We start from the raw sequence: 19,170 nt of genomic DNA on the forward strand, positions 1-19,170 counted from the left end.
AACCATGTGAGTTTTAAGAGCCCTGATTTAAAAGATTTTTTTAATGTTTTGCAATTTTCTGCACGTTTGTTCCAGATTTGTTGTGCACAGAAGCTGAATGCTGTTTTTTCAAGTTTAGCCAGGCACCCCGAATGGTTGCCAAGGGAGATTCAAGGATTTTTCAAACATGCATGAAGAAATCAAAGCTACATATCAGTTTTTTTGTGTTTTTTTTTCTTTTTCTTTTTGATAAGGGAAAAACATCATAACACGATATAAAATTCAAAACAGTCAAATTTACACAGTATCCCAAACAACCCCAATAAACCAACCTGTTCAAAAGAAATGTTTCAAGCCTGTCTTTCTGCTACCCCCAAAATAACTAAAAGATAAGCAATTATTTCATTTTTTCCCAACAGAAACCAGGCAACCTATTCTCCCAGCACTCAGCAGCAAGCAAGGGAAATGTGCATGCATGCAAGTAGTAGCAAAATTGTTCAGGGCACAACTAACAGATAAGATCTATTTATTTATTGGTTCTTAAGTGCTCTCCCACACTCCTTTTTGAGGCCTCCCTCAATTTTGGGCCCATATAGCCCAAAATTCACAATTGAGTTGGGGTGATTTGCAGTGTTAGTTATTTTCTACTGTGTTTCTGCATGCATAAAGACAAAAAGCTACATTTCCGTCATCTGGTCAGAGCAGTTTCTCTCACACCTTTGATGTATCCTCCATGGCTTGTAACAACATTACAAGAACTTATGTCTTTCTTTCAACATGGCCTTTCTTTCTGCCCTTGATGCTGGTTGTTCAGTAATGTTGTCTAACAAACCTCCAAAGTCTTCAGAGAACAACTATAATTTACACAGAAGTGGTTTTCTAATTAAGTCAAGTGAAGTTTATTTGCATAACGCAAATTAGTAAATAAGCAAATCATTACTTATTAGGGGACTTCTGTCAGCACCTGTTTCTTCTATACTGTATTCATGATGTCAAAGGAGGCTGAGCGCAGCCTCATATCATATCATTGTTATGCTCTACGTTGTGTTAGTCATTTACCTAATAACTTGATCAAATATACTTAGGATTGCTTTTGTAATGTGGCAAAATATGAAAAAGTTTATACTTTTGCAAGCATTTTGTCAACAGTGATATTTGATCAGTTTGAAACTGATAAACTCCAGAAAACACTTTTAAGGAATCCCATTACAGTCTCATCCCTAACAATGTAAATGTAGATAGATTCAAACTGAGAGAGCTTCTGACAACAAACTTTTCTGAATCACGGCAACTTGGCTGACCTTCAACTTTAGTACATGGAAGGAAATACTGGTCCAATACATTTTTGGCACAACCCTTCAGTATTTAAACAGTGAAAAATTAAGGCTGTTATACACTTGCTCAAGGGGACTCATGCACTATGTAATCAAAAAATGCTATAAGACAGAAAATTGTGGAAAAAACCTTAAATAATGAGGATTGTACAAGAAAATTTGTGTGCGAGTCAAAAGCTCAGAGTTTACACAAACAGAGGGGCTGTCTGCAAGTTACAAATATGAGCATATACTGTTAATAACATAGAGTTGTTGGTACGCTAATTACAGTGGGACTATAAAAAGAAATGAGTAGAAAAGCTTGTGCTGTCCAGGTAAACCAAAATGTTAAAGCAAATACACAACAGCCACACACAGCCATGAGAACTTTTGAGTTAACCTGTTATTTGCTTCATATCTGTTCAATTCTTCCAAACAGCTGGTCCTTGAAAATTTAACTCCCACTCACAGAGTATGCCCATCCATTAAAGTGACAGGATTCAGTGCCGACTTGTGTTGCGATGAAACTGAGGCTCTGTCTGACATATTAAGACTGCTGTCACAAGCTGTAGCAGAAAAAGCATCATGACGCTCATTTAAACATCACATTAATATGTTTCGTTGCCGCCAGAGTGATGGAAGGCACGGATGGGCCTTTATGTTCTAGTTGATGCTGTCAGCTCTAATAATCGACTCTGGGTTTGGACTCGGGCTGCTACAGATTCGAGAAATTGCCATTTCCAGCAGCTACGTTTCTTGGAAGGTTTAAAGTTTGATCTTGAATATTCGGCGAAGGCAGGAAGAAGTTTTCAGAAAGTTTGAAAGGGGGTGGGAGTTTGTTTTCAAAGATGAGCTGACAAAGCTAGGGCGAGATGCTTCTCTTTTCTTATTTCTCTCATGAATCACATTCAAAACAAGCTCAGGAATGAAAATACTGACCTTGAAAACACTGCAATAAAATGTTGTACTGAATTTATCAAGCAAATGGCACTTGGTGCCTTCGGATATCTTAGTGCACGTGACATGTCAGAACACTGAAACATTGAACACTGAAAATGATCGATCCTCTTCTTTAGTGCACCAGATAATACATACAGCAGCAAAAAGATCCCTCAAAGCTACACAAAACGTCGATACTTATAAACATCAAAACAAACGCAGGAAAAATGAAAGTCTGAAACTGAAACTTAAGTTGTTTGGAGTTAGGTCAACAAGATGGACAATCTATGTTTCTGTAACGTCGCCATATGCTTTCTGTTCACTCCAATCATAATTATTCATTTAGACCTAAAGATGAACCTGCGTTTGTTTGTATTTATATAATCTTGCTGGTTATTACAGTGAGAGTCTCAGGAGGATGTCTGTAGTTTAGGTCGTTGGAAACAAGAGGAGCTCCATGCCTGACCGCAGCTGGGACAGGCTGTAGCTGTGATCATGACTGCAGGCTTGGGGGGGTGACACAGCTGTCACCCCAGCCATAGTAACGACAGAGCTTTGGCTTGTTATGATTCTGGCTGTGACATTCGTTTTTTAATGGGTGTCGACGACTACACGCAGCAGCTGTGTGAGGTTGTACTGACTGTGTGTGCAGTCGGATCTGTTCCTGAGCTCATCAAATAAAAAGGAGGTACATCGTTGAGGCCCCGTTGGTTAAACATGGACATCTGGATATCTCTAGAACACTGAGGAGTAAAGGAAAGCAGCAGCTGAAGTTCAGACACGAGTCGTTATCCGACTGCTGCTTCGCCCATGCCGATGAGTTGGAGCGGCTACATGAGGCAGCTGGTAAATGAGTAATGAGCAGTGTCACATCACCTTTGCTTGATTTTTCAGCTTTATGCTTCCAGACTGACAGAGTATCACAACCCCACAGGAGAATAATAAAATAAAACTTTGGATGGTATGCAGCACTGAAGTTTAAATAGACTTTGAGTTCAATTTTCTTCCAAATGGTATCAAGGAGATATGTTCTCTATTTTAGCTTTGTCAGTCTTGTCTTTTTTGTTTGATATAGATACACTCCTGGTTCCAGGTGTGGGAGGCCGGAAACGAAGGTTACAAATTGACTCACAGTCCGAAATTTTCAGGACTTCTTAAAAAGTTGTCATAACTTCACAGTTGACGAGTTTTAAGTATTTGAAACTGAGTGTACTGATGTTACTTAAGGTATTAGGAGATTGGGTAATGACTGTGACAACTACATTTGCCGACACACAAATGCCTTTGACAGCATGTTAAGCGGTGCTCAGTTTTCAGGAATGGCTGAGCGGATATCCACAGTGGCCTCTGTTGCTCCAGGAAAAGTACATTTATATTCAGGTCCAGTAACTACGATGAGAGAGTTTTTATTCTGATCTCAATTGATAACCTGTGATGGATTTTGGAAGACAATGGATGGCTTCAAATGGTGGAGGAGCTGCCTGGCTGAGTGCTGTGGGGGCATCAGGGGTAAGAATGCAAAGAATGGACTCCGAATTTGAGATGTAAGGACTTGGGGTTAGGGGAGGGGAGCAGCGGTCCCTTAAATGAAGCTTGGTCAAGAATTGACCAGGAATTAATAGATCCAACTCTGTATTTTCTGCTAGTGCTCACCCTCTGGATAACTTTCACTGACCAAATAATGTAAAAAAACCCCAAAAAACAGCGTTCTGTTACATCAAGTTTTCCGTCTTAAAAGGGGTAAAAACGTCATTACAGCTTTCCTTCAAAGATTGGGAGCAATGATCTGAATATGCAGGAATAAGGCGAATATATTACGCTAATCTTCTACACCATATGGGCAACATGAATAACACATCTGTGACTGCATGCTGTTTCATAAGTACCCTCTCAATTAATTTGAATAGAACATGGAGAGTTGCTTCAAGTTTGAAGAATAAGCCGAAAAACTCCCAATAACTTAATACCTTCAGTGTCAAAACATCCTCAGTGTGAAAAGTATGAAATATATTTAGAAAAAAGAATCTGATATGCAAAAATGGAAACAAATGAAAACAAATACATAAACAAATGAAATAAAGTCATTCAAGCAAAATATGAAATATTTTAAATTCACAGCCTGTGACTAGATGAATTTTCTTCATTCCATTTATTTCCCTATTTGAGATGCCGGGAGAACAATACCTGCATCAAATGAACCTAACTGAGGTTGAGAACTTTCAAACTTCTTGTTTATTCCACCAAAATAACATCAACTCCAGCAATGAGAATGCAAATAAATATGACTTTCTGTGTTTCAGTCATTCTGAGTCACCACACAGAAACATCTAAGACTGTTGATCAAGGATTTAGAACATTACGGACATCTGGTCCCCACTTTATCTATTGTTTGGGTGGATAATCAAAGATAATAATTAAACTGGAACCAACTTAATTTAAGAACTTTTCCCTTCGTTTCCACTGGCATTATTCTGATTTTTGCTTCCTTGTTGAGCCAGTTTGTAATTTGCAGCAGCATAGCATCAGCCTGATAATTAAAGTCTATGAACTCCTAATCTGACCATCTGAACCAATTGTGACTGCTTGCTTTTCCAACCACGTCAGGATGCTGAGCTGCTGAGGGATGTTTGTTCTGACTCAGAGTGGAATGGAGTGTCATGCTACAAAAGGGGTGGGGGGAAAGTTTCTTCAAAGCCATTGCAGAGTCTGACAAGCCGAGAACATGCTGCCAAGTCAAATACAGGCTGGAGCTTTGTGAAATCCCCGCGGGTTGAGCCCAATTGTCATCACGGATAATTCTTCCCCTTACTTATGCTCCATTTTTATGCAGCAGACACACAAAGCAATGATCAAATTACTGATGTTTGTTACTGTATGAATGGCAGCTAATGATATTAAATCCAACAGTCAATAGTAACATTAAAGGACATAGGAGACGCTGCGCGGACCACCCTCACGCTGCCAAAACATAACAGACCTGTCGAGGTTTGAACTGCGCCAAGACCTCAGACGGTGTCGGGCAATGTGATGTTCCGAGCACTTCCTTTAAGTACTAGAGGTGCGAAGTGGGATCTCCATGGACTGGACTTGTTTTCCACACTTCATCAGGCTGAAGTCGAAGGAATTTAGCAACCAAGTCAAAAGCTCTCAGATCCACCCTATACACATAGTTTGAGATTGTGTGACAAGGTGCATTATCCATCAGAGAGAGAATATAACCTCCGGGGTGGAACTGTAAATGTAGCGCGCATCAAAACAACATCCTGTGACGGGTTCCTTTCTTCCACTGGTGCATCCTACTGTCATCAGTTCTCCAGGTACTCGGCGAACAAAGAGTGACATTAAAAAAGGAATATTAATCATCGCGCTGAAGCACTAATGGTCTTGTTCTGACATTTGCATGACCATAGCAGGAAGCTAAAAGGGTCAACATGGGCACTCTTAAGGGGGTTCTGGATACACAGCCCACACAGTTGTGCTGCACTGCCTTACATTTATTATTATTTGTTTCCTAGGTTTGAGATCATATTTCTAGTTATTTCTGGAGAGAAATCTTTTTTAATAACACAGAACTGAAGAGGCAATATTTATGTCTTTTGGTTAATACTTATAAAGGCATATTCTATCACATTATATGGTCAATGTTTCCATTGACCATATAATTGCACAAATTGTAATTACGAAAATACATTTTATTAATGGAAGCATGCCAATTTAAAAAAACAAAAACAATTTTTTTTGATAAAAAAAATATGTTGAGGTAGTATGTGATGGTTTTTTAGCTCTATCAAAATTTGTGTTTTTCACAAAACTGCAGTGGAGACACTTTTTTAGCATTACACAAGTCATGGGATCAACAATGTAATGATTTTACTACATCCGGAAAAGGCAAATCAGATGGCAGAAACAGGCAGGAGGATGATTTTGTGTGAATAAAGTTGCTCACGTGATTTCAATTGCATTTATTATTTAATGAAAAGACTGCATTTGCGCCATTTTGTTTTTTCGACGTTAGCAGAATATCGATAATATTCAGCTAATTCCTACCTACACTAATTCCACACAGTGTAGGAATTAAAAATGGCCACAGAAAAAAAGCAAAAGGATTTAAGTGTCCTAATAACTGAGATTGGATGGTAATAGTCGTTTCACACTAATGTGGCAGATGATCAAACGTGGAAGAGCCAATGTAATTTAGAATTACTGTAAAGAAAATGAAGCCTCAGTGAGAGGTGGTCAGTAGGCCAAGGGCAGATGGACATCTCATTTGTGAAGAGGCCATACGGCCATTTGCAGTCCAAAGCTCTTTGTCCATAAATGGGCAGATAAGATTCGAGTTTGGTTCTTTTCTCTGCCTGCTAGAGTTTCTTCAAACTGTGAAAATGGATTTCCCATAAGTCATAATGACGACAGAACAATAACTGACAGCGGCCTTTTTCCACTCCTATGACTCTGACAGGAAGAAGTGCTGCTGCCGCTATATGGTGGTAAAATGTCAGCATGTCCCCCAAATAGGAAACACAGGCGTACAGTTGTGTGGAAACCATTCAAACAATTGTTACTGTATGAAAACTAAGGATAAAACAAAATGTACCTGTTTATTTATTTAGTTAGAAAGAAAAAAGAAAAATACACTTAAAAAATGTCAGGCACATCTTGCAAGTTCAGACTTTGACCATTAAGTTCCTTAAGCACTGCCTTTATAAGATGTGTTAGGAGCTGATGGGTCCTCTGATATTTTGGTCCACATTAACTCTGTAGCATCACACAATTGATGCTGATTTGTCTGCAAATGTTTTTTTTTTTTTACTTAGATTTCTTAACTGGGAAGTTGATGAAGTATTTTAAATAAATTTTTATGTTCAAAAAAATCCTGCAGCTTTTTGTTGTGGGGTATTATTATGTTGGAAGTAGCCATCAGGAGGGGATCACACTGTGCTTATAGAGAAATGGACATGGCCAGGAACACTGAGCTAGGCTGTGGCATTTAGACAATACTGAGGGGCCCCAAAATGTGACTGCACACCACAATGACCTGACTTGTTGATGGATTCTTTACTCTAGATTTGTGGCGCTATACCATCTGAATGGCACAGCTAAAATTGAGACTCATCTGAGCAGGCAAAGATTTTCCAAACTGCATGTGAATTTCCTGTTTCCCTGTTTTGTGTGAACAAGCAACTGAATAGGTGTAAATAAGGTTCACCAGTTCAGTGGCTTGTTCACACAAAGTGGCTGGTGAGCGTCTTAATGTTACACGTCTTAATGCAGCTCTGGTAGTTTTACTTGAAATTTCATATTACTTAGTCCCTCAAAATATTTTAAAACCATTCAAAACGTTTAACACAGAAATTGTTCCTAAGTCATCTATCATGACACATGACCAGCACAAAGAAAAAAGGGGTAAAAATATCAAATAACTGGATGATTTTACTGAATTAAATTTCCATAGTAATGTTCACGTAAAGCCTCCGATTTCTGAAGCGGTCAACAAGAAACCAGCTCTTTAAATTAAGAGAATGGCAGGTTCATGATGACATTGGGTGAAGTGGTCATTAAAAGCACTTATTTTTAAGCTAAATATCCACAGAAAATTCCATGGTAACCTAGTCAGTAGTTGTCAAGTCATCCTGAATAATCTAGTACTCGAACTGACAGACTAATGGAGAGCAGAGCAGATGAAGAGACTTTACAGATCACCAGCTGGCAGCTCTGCAAAGTGTCCAAATCATTTTGCACCGACTGCTCATTAATTCCATTGGGAAAGGATTCTTTTTTTCTTTTTTCTTTTTCAAAGCAATGCATCAAAAAGTTTTTGATGCACCTAAGAGCTACCAGAGGAGGCCTCGCACATGTTCGCTTTTAAGCAGCCAACTTCTTGAAAATGTGAGCATGTGAAGAGTTGTGGTGTTGGATTAGAGTGCAGTATCCCAACTGGGGATGAAAAAAAAAGCTTATTAAACAAACAGAGGTCAAAGAGAAATACTGGTCTGCAGCAGACTAGAGGAGGAGGAGGACCGGTTCAACTAAAGATCACATTCTGGGCCTGCAGTTATGCTTCAGCAGAGGAAATAAACACAGTTCACCTGCAGTGCAGAAACAACAACCTTTTAGTGAGCTCTGAAGTGATATTGAAACTTAAAGGGGGCAAAACAGAAACAATAAGATTTTAAAACATATTTACAGAAGTAACACACTCATCATAGTTGTTAGTACAAGTAAACTCCTTAACAAAAATAACTTTGTAACTTGTGGACGTGACTGTCATTTGAAATTAAAACACAGATCTCATCCCATTTAAACTTCTGACATTCTGTTCTGGAGTCGTCTCTGCTGTTGCTCTGTGGTAGTGTCATCAAACAAAGATCTAAAGAGCTCATTAAGGCCTCCAGAATTAAAAGAGTGGAGGACACAGATGAGTTTTGGCACAGGAGAACTCATGGGATTAAGAAGACATCAGAATTATTTGAAATAATTATAATTTTTGTAGTTTGTAAAACCACAGTTAAGTGGCAAAAATTTGAGGTGACAGCTCCTTTCTGAGAAAAAAAACTGCTTCAGGCAAGAAAGTGTCTTGCAAAGAATTGAAAACCTTTGAACAAATTTTATTTTTAACCTTTTATTCATAGTACTGCCACCAAAGTCAGTTTACTTTATTAAGATTTTATGTTAGACCAACACCTAATCTGCATTATTGTGAAGTCGAAGAAAACAGTCTTCCATTTGATCTAAATCTGGACTTTGACTGGACTGCTTTAATTGACACAATAATGCTTCGGTATAAAACCATGCCAGTGTCGGTCAGTCTTTCAGTAAACATCATTGTCTTTGTTCAAAGGTGAACGTCTTTTTCTCCCTCTGACAACTTTTCTTCCAGAACAGTTTTATATTTCAGTCCATTCATGTTCTTCATCTGTGCTGAAGAAAACCATCCTCTCAGTACATGCTGCTACTACTATGTTTTATCAAGGTGATAGTGGATTCCAGTGTGATGTGGAGTGTTGGTTATTTTCCACACTAAGCATTTTGCATGGAGGCCAAAAAGATCATCTTTGGTTTCATCTGACAAAAGTGCCTTTCCACACTTTTGTTTCTGACAGATTTTACGACAGACTACACAGAGGACTTCTTTCAACAAAGTCTTCAATGAATATCAGATTTATGAAGAGCATATCTTATAGTTGTGCTGTGAACATATTCTCAAACCTGAGAACCTGAACGTCACAGCTTCTTGGGTGGTTTTCTCTTCAAAGCGCTCCTTGCCCCATCTGTCATCTTAGATAGATGACTTGCAGTTTGGCAATTTTCAGATGCAGGTGGAATATCAACTCATTTCCAATCCAGACATGCCCAGTTTAATAATAAGTGATTTTTCTGAATTCTTCATAGCTTAAACATTAAAAAGTTCAAAATGAGGGAAATTCTTATCAATTAGGTTTAAAAAAAATACACAAATGCATTGTTGATATCTGAGTGTATGTCAGAAAATAGGCTTCAAAAACACATTCAGTGGATTTGAGACAAGAACAGCAGAAAAAAAGAACATTTTGTCATTCACCTCTGTTTTGGCATTTTGCTCTTAGGAGAACTTTATGATCTCACACTTGAAGCAATGCTAGAGGGGACGGTCAAAGAGCTGAATGTTGTTTCATGGCCCAATCCTGCATAAAACTTCTCCGCAACTTTATCTGTGACTGGTCTCTGTGTTCCTTAGCTGTTGTGATGCTGTCTGTTGACTAATGTTCTCTGGTACACTCCTGGGGCTTTGGCAGAAAAACCAGGTTTATACAGAGTTTAAATTACACACAGGCAGACTACATTCGTATTAATGACTTCTGTGAGGCATTGCCCTAGATTTTATTTACTATGTATCAGGGTAAAGGGCATAGAAAATAAGCAATGCAAAACAACATGTGACGCTCTTGTCAAATAGTTCCATGTAAGAAAAAAAAGTAAAAATGAAACCACCTTTTCTTTTGACTTGACAATTATCAGCTATTTTTCTGTGTTTAGCACATAAAATCCCAATAAAATAAATGTTTTATAACAAGAGTTATGCTTCAGCATAGGAGTAATGAATACCTTTGCAAGACACTGTAATTTGATGCAAATTTTCATTGTAGAAGTTGCCATGCCAACTGACAGAAACAGCATAAACAATTTCTATTTTTATAAAAATTTCAAAGTGTTTTGATAAAGTTTTGAACTCGTCTTCACCTGTTATTTTTTTTTAACAACGATGCCATAATTTCCCAGTACTATACCAATTTGTTAGCCGACTAAAATGATGCTTTCAAGGCTGGAAAGTTTCAACGCATCTTTAAAAAAATAAAAATAAATAAAATAAAATGGGAGAATAACGTGGAAAAAAGTAATATAATTTGACAATTATTAATAGCCCTTGTGCTTTTAAAAGGCTTGTCTGGCTCAATACATGGTGTCTTTATTTATATAGTAGGAAGAAACATTTTGTCATGCAGCTTCTCTGGTCTAAAAAGAAAAAAAAACAACAGGCATACAGAAAGTGCTGCAGATTATTGTAGCAGTTTATATCATCCATCATATTCTCTCTGAAATCTTAGAAAAAAAACCAAACTAGTTCCCTAAAACATTTCTGTAATACACCGCATGAACATGTTGAATGAATCAGCTCAAACACACAAAAAGAGGCAAGATTTGTAATTTGGATCATTTGCTTAAAACTCTCTCTTGGTTGCCAAATTGTCCCTGAATCCTAAACGGAGCCAGATTTTTTTTTTTTTTTCTGCTTTTGACCTTATCTGTGCACCCAGTCAGTCATCCTTGACACAGAAATTGCCCCTTACCAGCTACTCACACACTGCGCACGTAGCATCCTTCCTCCCACAGAGACGTATTTAGGTTCACGCTTAGTGACCAAAATGTTCCGCCTGAGCTAAAGGAGGAGAAAATAAACCAACATAAAGACAAAAAACAAAACCCAAGTTTAGTCTTTCCACTTTGTTGACACAAATCCCTGCTGTGAAAAGCCAGGAGTTTTCTCCCCAGTCTGTTTAACAGACAAGTTAAGCTGTCCTCTCTTAAAAGTCGCCGCAGGCAACAATGTGGCACATTAGTGTCAACAGAGGGCCGTGTAATTATTCCACACAGGACAAATGTGCTCAGTCATATGCTTAGATAGCATCATTTGTTGCACACTTTTCCCTGCTCTTCAATTATATGGTAAAATGAGTTGCAGTGTCTGCAGAGCATGCCTGATAACAGATCCAAAATGTCACTGTCCGATGATTCATGCCGCGCTGCTCTACTGAGAGGTTGTACATTAAGCTCAAACTTTTCATTGACAAGATTAAATGTCACATATTAATTCATGGCGCATAAATGCAGCCCTCCTGTCTCCTCTGTGTCTGTCAGAATGATGCAATATGAATATTCTGATTAGTGTTCAGTGTTTTTTTTTTTTCTTTTTCACAACTCTGGAGTATAAAAGACATGCTTCATCTGACGTCCAATGACGTGAAAGCAGGATTTTCGTCATCTTTTCTAACATTAAAAATGTAAAAATAAAACACAACACAAATAAAAGAAATGTGCTGTATTGCATTAGCAAACTTCCCATGAAGAATATTTGAAAAATGCAGCATTTAAGATCAGTACGTGTATTCAAAATTATCGGTAAAATTGTTTTTGCTACCCTTAATAAAAATGCATAACTGAGTAATTTCTTTAAAGATGCATTATGTGGCTCTTAGAAAGATCCAGATAATCTGTGAAATAATCAGGCTTCTCAGTCTCCTCCCTGTGGTCCTACTGCCATCTGTAGAAATATAAAACTTGGTCTCAATCAGCCAATCAGAGCCAGGAAGGGTGTTTCAATGCTGTCAATCATGCTTGTGTTAATGTTGCAGCAGTGCTAATGGTGGAAAAACAACTTACTGTTACAGTATACCATTTTTACTATATGGTATAGATTTAACAGAGCAAGAGGCACGTTTCTTTTTGCCGTTGGTTGGATGAGGACACACACTCATCTTACAACTACACAATAGTGACCAGGAGAGTAAAGAAGATTAAAAACGCCTTCAAAACTGTAAGAGGATTGCTGCAAAGATTGACATCTTGGGGTCATGACAACAATTCATTGTTATCTACATGCTCAACTGGTTGTCGAGGAGCGTTTCCCTGATAGGTTTCTCTGTCCTGCCATCACAAACACAAACATCAAGTTTTCTAAACATTCAAGGTGAGCCTAACATCAGTAGAAGAGAAAGCATGTGGAAAAACACCACCTGCCCACCGGCAAGTATGGTGGAGGATGTATGAGATGCTGTGGACCTTGGAAACCTTGCTAATCTGCCTGAAATCTTTAAAATAGCTGAATGTTGCCAGTAAGGCAAAAATGGGTCAAATAGAATATAACAATAGGATAAAAATCCAAACATTTGGAAAACCCAAAACAAAATGGTTCGCCAGTCTCAGAATTAACCTTCTTTCATGGTGTCCATCGTCTCCATCCTTTATTTGCCTGGGAAACATGTTGGTTGAGCTGAAGAGAAGCAAGCATAACAAAGGAAAATCCACTAAGGAGAATGTGAAAATAGGACTTGTCAAAGAGAATTATTGTGAAAAGTCTACATATGTGCTGTCCATTTGGCAAATCTATTAACAGCACGGGTATCAGCCATAATGCCAAATTAAATGTTGGATTTTTTATTTGGAATATTTCACTGTGAGATTATGCTATGACAATAAAAGATGAATTTTCTTCAAAGCTTTTTTTTTTCTTGCCAACAAAGCCTTCTGTGTATTTATGTAGTCCAATTAGTCCATCACAAGCTCAGGGTCTTTTGTTGTGGATTTCCGTTCTGTGAATAATTCTGGGAGGGAAATTCTTGAATATAGGACATATATTTTTCACAGGAATGCTGTTATGGCTAAGGCTTATAGAGCATCTGAAAAATGTTTTTTTTTTTTTTTTAAGTGTATGAAATCCTTTGTAAAGGCTTGGATGTTACAGCAGCGTCCATGACCACTTTACAATCACACCGTGCAGGGATTTTATGTTACACCAGTGCAGCGCTGGATCACAGGGACACTTTGTTTTTCTTAAGCATTCAAAATAACAAAAATAACCTGCTGTGTGCAGCCACTTGTTTTTCTCCTCTTCAGACTGACTCTGCTCCCTTCAGGTGCATGTCACAAGGCATTAGGAGCTAATTAAAAAAATCTACACAATTAATTGCTGGAGACAAGGGTGGGGGGCTATTAAGCCTGACACCCTGTGAGCAATTAGATCGATGTTGTCATGTGCTGAAAGGAGAGCTGGTGTTCACATTGTGAGGGGCTACCGTTCATCAAGGTCACATGGGATTGGTTAAAGGCTTTGTGATCTCCTGTGTGCATGCTCTGATGCGCGCTGCCACTAAAGCGTGGATAAAAACGCCCCAGCAGGTGGCAATTATAGGTTTTTTAGGCATACAATGCTTGAGCATATTGTTTGACTTTTAAAATGGTTGCCGTTTCGTCGCAAGAGTCACCTTTGTCATCATCTAATCGGGGATTTACTGTTATGCATCAAGTGCTCAATGACTTGATTTTATGCGTTTCAACAATATGGATTTACATTTCATACGAATGACCAATACGCCTGCGAAGCACTCAAAAATTGGCACAGGCAGAATTGAGTACATTTATTGTAATTGTCTGCTGTGATTCAGTTGCTTTAAAAGCCACTTTTTAAAATGTCAATCGTGTTCACACTACGCAGGTTGCAACACACACCACACACTGTCCATCTGCGTCATATATTCGTTACGGAGCTTCACACATTTATGTAAATACTACAAAAATAAAAGAAAGTAATAAAGATGTTTGCTGTTGAATTTTAAGCCAAAAACACAAAACAGCGTAAAGATATCCAAAGTTTAGATAAACTGGAGAATTTCATACCTGTGGTGATTTCATCATACTAAGTTTCACAAGGGACACTGAAGAAAAACACCAACAGTTTTTAAAATAATTGCTGTTTTTTTGTGCTTTCAGTTTTCTGCTAGGGAAGCAGTGAACAATGATGGACAAAAATAAGATACCATCCACTTGGTTAATTACTGTATATATGAGGTACAATCTTGTATACAACGAGAAAAGTTTAGCAAGAAATTTATTTTACTTACTTTGCAAAGAGCTGAGTTATGTTACAACATCCACCAAATTCTCAGCAAGATTCTGAGTTCTTTTTAAAGAGATCCCGGTAAAGGTTAGCCAGATCTCACAACCGTTTTCTTGTTTCCTAGTGTCTAATTGCAGATCATGGGGTAGAAAGTCCACAGGACAATTACATAATCTCTAAAACAAGTGAAATCTTCTTTGATGCAGTCGCTTCAACCAAGAACAATGAACTCAAAAATCTATTCACACATGTAATTGGTGCACAGTGTAATTATTGTGCAAGTGTTGTTTCGCTAAAATATATCCACATTTATTCTAGTGTGAGACAATAGCCAACTGTCAGATTACATAAATTGTATTGTGTTTAGATTTTAAATGTCTCTCAAATTATAATAATTTCAAAGAAAAACAAGAAACTCAAAAAAATTCATTGCTGGAGATCGGGTGTTCCCTGTTGCGGAGGTGAAGGTCGCATGTTCTCAGAGAAGCTTCCTAGAGGGATCTCGAATAAATAATTCACTTTTTTTCCCTTCTTGGTGTACTTTGCAGAGCATGACTGTTCAGTTCATCGAAGATTGAAGGTACACTTAAAGAAAAGTCAAAAAAACAAAACTGAGCTGTATGGACACCCAACAGTGACAACCAGAAACAAGTGGGATATCCTCCCATCTCCCTCTGGCGAGGATATGAATATTTCCTCAGCTGTCACACTGCTCTTCATTGCTTTTTCATTTCAGCAAAAATCCCTCCTTTCTGGTTTACGCCTCAAGGTTAAAACTCCAGTGATACATATTCAACTGAATATTCTAATTATTTCAGCTCAGTGTGTGATGTGCCAGTGATCTTAGGCAGCGAAGAGTTTTACATTATGCATCTTTCTCCTGACTTATGATGAGAGATGCATGATTATTAATCATCTTGTAGGTACGTCCGAAAATCCCTCATGTTCAGAAAAACTGACGCCAATCTTGTCTCCCATCCCCATCCACACCAACACGCACACGCCCACCCCCACACACACTCACACACACACACCCCCACCCCCCCGCACACACACGCACACACACACACACCCCCACACACGCCCACACACACACTTAGTGCCCCTCACTGGTTTAATGATAGCATTCTTCATGCCTTTTGACCTCCGTTTACCGCCCCTCCATTTATCCCGACTTGCTTAGTATACTGTGGGTCATTTCCCAGAGCAATTTAACTGGAGGTTAAAAATTGATTTTCCTTAAACAGTAATGAAAGAATTTACATTATTCATCCACTTTAAGATTAAAATGAGTATATCAAATTCGACACTCTTTTAAATTGCGCTTTTAGAAACATTTAATCCTTTGGTCAAACAAAGCAAAATCCGTGCAAATTGCTGCAACTTTGTCTTTGTATTATTAAGCTTTTATGCTGCTACAATATATTCCAGAACTGAATCTCTTTGGTTTGATCCTTTAGCCAGAAAGGCCAGTCTAATTTGCTGTGAAAATTAAAACCACTCTGTCTCGTTTGAATTCTCAGTGCCTTACCTGCAGTTTGATAGTCATAAGCTGTGACTGATAGTTCCTCTGGGTTTTCTTTTCTCAACAGCTTCCCATTTGATTCATGAACAGTCCACCACCCCGAGGACATCTGGCCACTGAGTGCTGAGCAAAATGGCTCATTAGTGGAAGACTGAAATACACACCGAGAAAGCGGCTAGTTAGTCAACTGACAGTCCAGCACATTAGAAGCAAAAGATCCATGAAAGCAAACACAAGTCATTACGCTTTGACGTGCACATGGGAGGAAAACCAACAACTTGACTAACTCCTTCCTCTGTAAACACAAGATGGTATGAGACACAAAAAGCCTGTTAGAGGCGTTTGTCATCAACACTTAGTCATACCAGGAAGTGTTGATGTTTTTACTCGAAATTAGTATTTAAACTTTTCATTATGTAACAGGCCAAAAGAAATAAACTGGCAGAATTTGGGCAGGATCATTTCAATGTACATATGTAGTTTCTGTACGAGAGCAAATAAAAAGAAAGAAAAAGCATGAAGAAAATCTTTTAAATTAAACTATAGACCGTTGTTTCACTGTATAGAGCAAGGTTTTCAAAAAAAGAAGTTGTATTTGTGGTGTATTTGTTAGTGGTCGTCTTCAAAGTGCCGACGCGATGATGGTTCAGGGAACCGAGGCTCTGCAGACACGGCCTCGGTTGAACAGCAATGAATTTTATTTCGAATTGCAGCCTCCTGTATCACAACAACCAAATAATGGGGAATGATAACCCGGTCAATAAAGAATTCCTACAGGACTCAAAAACCTGCATCTTATAAAGATCTCAGGCCACACACACATACATCTTCACAGCTATTCCTGTACCATCTTCCTTCAACCCGGGTGTCTCGACCTTTGACCCTCCCCATGTCACTGGAGTTCATACATCAGTCAGTCCCATAGGAAAGACCCAAGCGGCTCTGGTATTCTCAGACATTACATGTTTCCTTTTTCACCGCAGAAAACCCTTTATAAAAGCTCCCACTAAATATGACAAAGTGACCATAGTGCTTTTCTGCTTCTGCTAGTCAGCTGGTTGAGTGACGGCTACTTCACTTTTCCCCTTGGAAAAAAACCCCATAATGTTTGGAAATATCTACAATTCTGAGAAATACTGACAGGCCATCGTCATGCTAATCATTATTCTTATTAAAGAAAAGTTGTTTTAAAATTACAATTCATAGCCTGAAAATGGATTGAGCAGTCAACAGCAATTACCAATAGCAGGGCTAACAACAATTCGGCATAGTAAGCACCTGAACACCACTACAAAACTTTTAGCAAGGGTGAATCTTATATTTTTGCTGAAGTTTATGTATTGAACAATAATAAATAAATGCTAAAGGTAACCTTTATGTATTGTTGTTTTATCTAAACAATAGAATAGATGCTCCAAACTAGTGAACAGGCCGAAAATCTGGGCTTAGTGATGGACTCAGATCTGAAACTTCAGAGACACATTAAGACAATTACAACATTGGTCTTCTATCACTTAGATTGAAGGTCTAATGTCCTGGCAAGATCTAGAGAAACTCATCTGTGTGTTTATCTTTAGTCGCATTGATTACTCCAGTCAATCTGACTTACTGCAGATGGTCCAGAACGATGTTGTTCAGATTCTCAGTGAAATTAGGAAAGTAGAGCACATCAACCCAGTTCAAAAGTCCTCTAGTTCTATGTAGCTTAGAGAATACACACTAAATAGACATGAAATACTTCTGTTGGCACATGGTGTAAAGCAACTGCCTTGCAGCTGAAATGTACTGTACAAATAAACTTGACTTGAAATACGATTAAAAATTATAATCAATTTTATATTATTTCACAAGTCAACAATAGCTGGAACAAGTGGCTGGGGAGAGGGAAGTCTAGGCGTCCCTTCTGAAGCTGCTACCCCCACGACCCGACTGCAGAAAAAGCGGAAGCAGGTGGGTGGATGGATGGATGGATGGATGGATGGATGGAAGGAAGTCAATAATAATTGTTTAAATTTAAATAGAAACAAACAATTCATTATTTTGTAAATGAGAAAACCAGTCATCCCGCCTTGGGGATCATCTACCGGCTCTGGCCATGTCACCATGTATAGATCAAAACTGATTATCTCTGCCCATCACATTGCTTCACCACAAACCCACCAATGTCTGCATGGACAGGCCGGTATAATCAGCTTACTGCGCCATCCTGCTCAGTCACCAAATCTGAATGGAGCATTTGTAGGGATGACATGGTACAGAAACTGCTGCATGAACCTGTCATCGGGCACCAGAGGAGCCCCTCGGAGGATTCCCTGACACAGAAACCGGAGTGTAATGAAGCAGAGCGACGATCGGGGAACAAACACGGGTCAAGTCCATGTTGTATTACAATGAGTTGTACACTCACAGGGAGAAAACACCCTGAGCATTCTGACATCTCCACCTGCCACCAGGCAACCTCGAACCATCATCCTGTTGGCCAAATCTGCTGGGTGAAGCTTCAGAGTCATTTCAATTGGAAATCCTTCTGGCAAATATTATTAATGCGCACACAAATCCCAGGCTTAGACATTAAAGCATGTGCTTAACCTCAGCCTCAAATCAAAAAAGTTCCTGCCATTCAGGCGTTTGACTGCTCTGCTCTTTTTCATTTTTTTTCTCTGGTATTTCTATCATGCACTCTTGCAGCCTGTCTCCACTATGATTACCACAATTTGCTTCATCTCATCCCAAGACATATTATCCCGACAAACTATGAGCGATATGATGATAATGCTTTTGTGGGACGAATCCATCTATTTTCATCCAGTCTGTCACAGAGTTACAGCAGAAAGCTAACTATTTTCTCTCTGCTATATTTTGTGACTCAAATTATTTTGAATATTTCGCATTCCGAGCACCTTCTGAATGTAATGGCTTCTTTAACATATGTGGGGGGACACATCAATGTGCGTGGCAAATTGTTTCATTTGTGGACAAAATCCTCAAGTTTAATGAAATGCATGAACTAAAATGTTAGCATCACAAATGCTGAAAAATTATATATCTATGTTATTTGGAAAAAGAATGGTGCAAATATTACAGCATGCAAGATAAAGTAGATCCAAAAGTCATTTCAATTTTGTTTTTCAAGTTTGATTAACAAACAACATTTTGTCTGGTCCCTGCATAAAAACAAATACACCTTTCATTTTCTTTTAACAGATTGCACTGAATTTCAGCCACTGCCAGTATAAATAACATAAAATGTGCAAGTTGAATTGGTA

The sequence above is a fragment of the Xiphophorus hellerii genome, chromosome 3, assembly GCF_003331165.1.
Source record: "Xiphophorus hellerii strain 12219 chromosome 3, Xiphophorus_hellerii-4.1, whole genome shotgun sequence".
NCBI classification, from domain to species: Eukaryota; Metazoa; Chordata; class Actinopteri; order Cyprinodontiformes; family Poeciliidae; genus Xiphophorus; species Xiphophorus hellerii.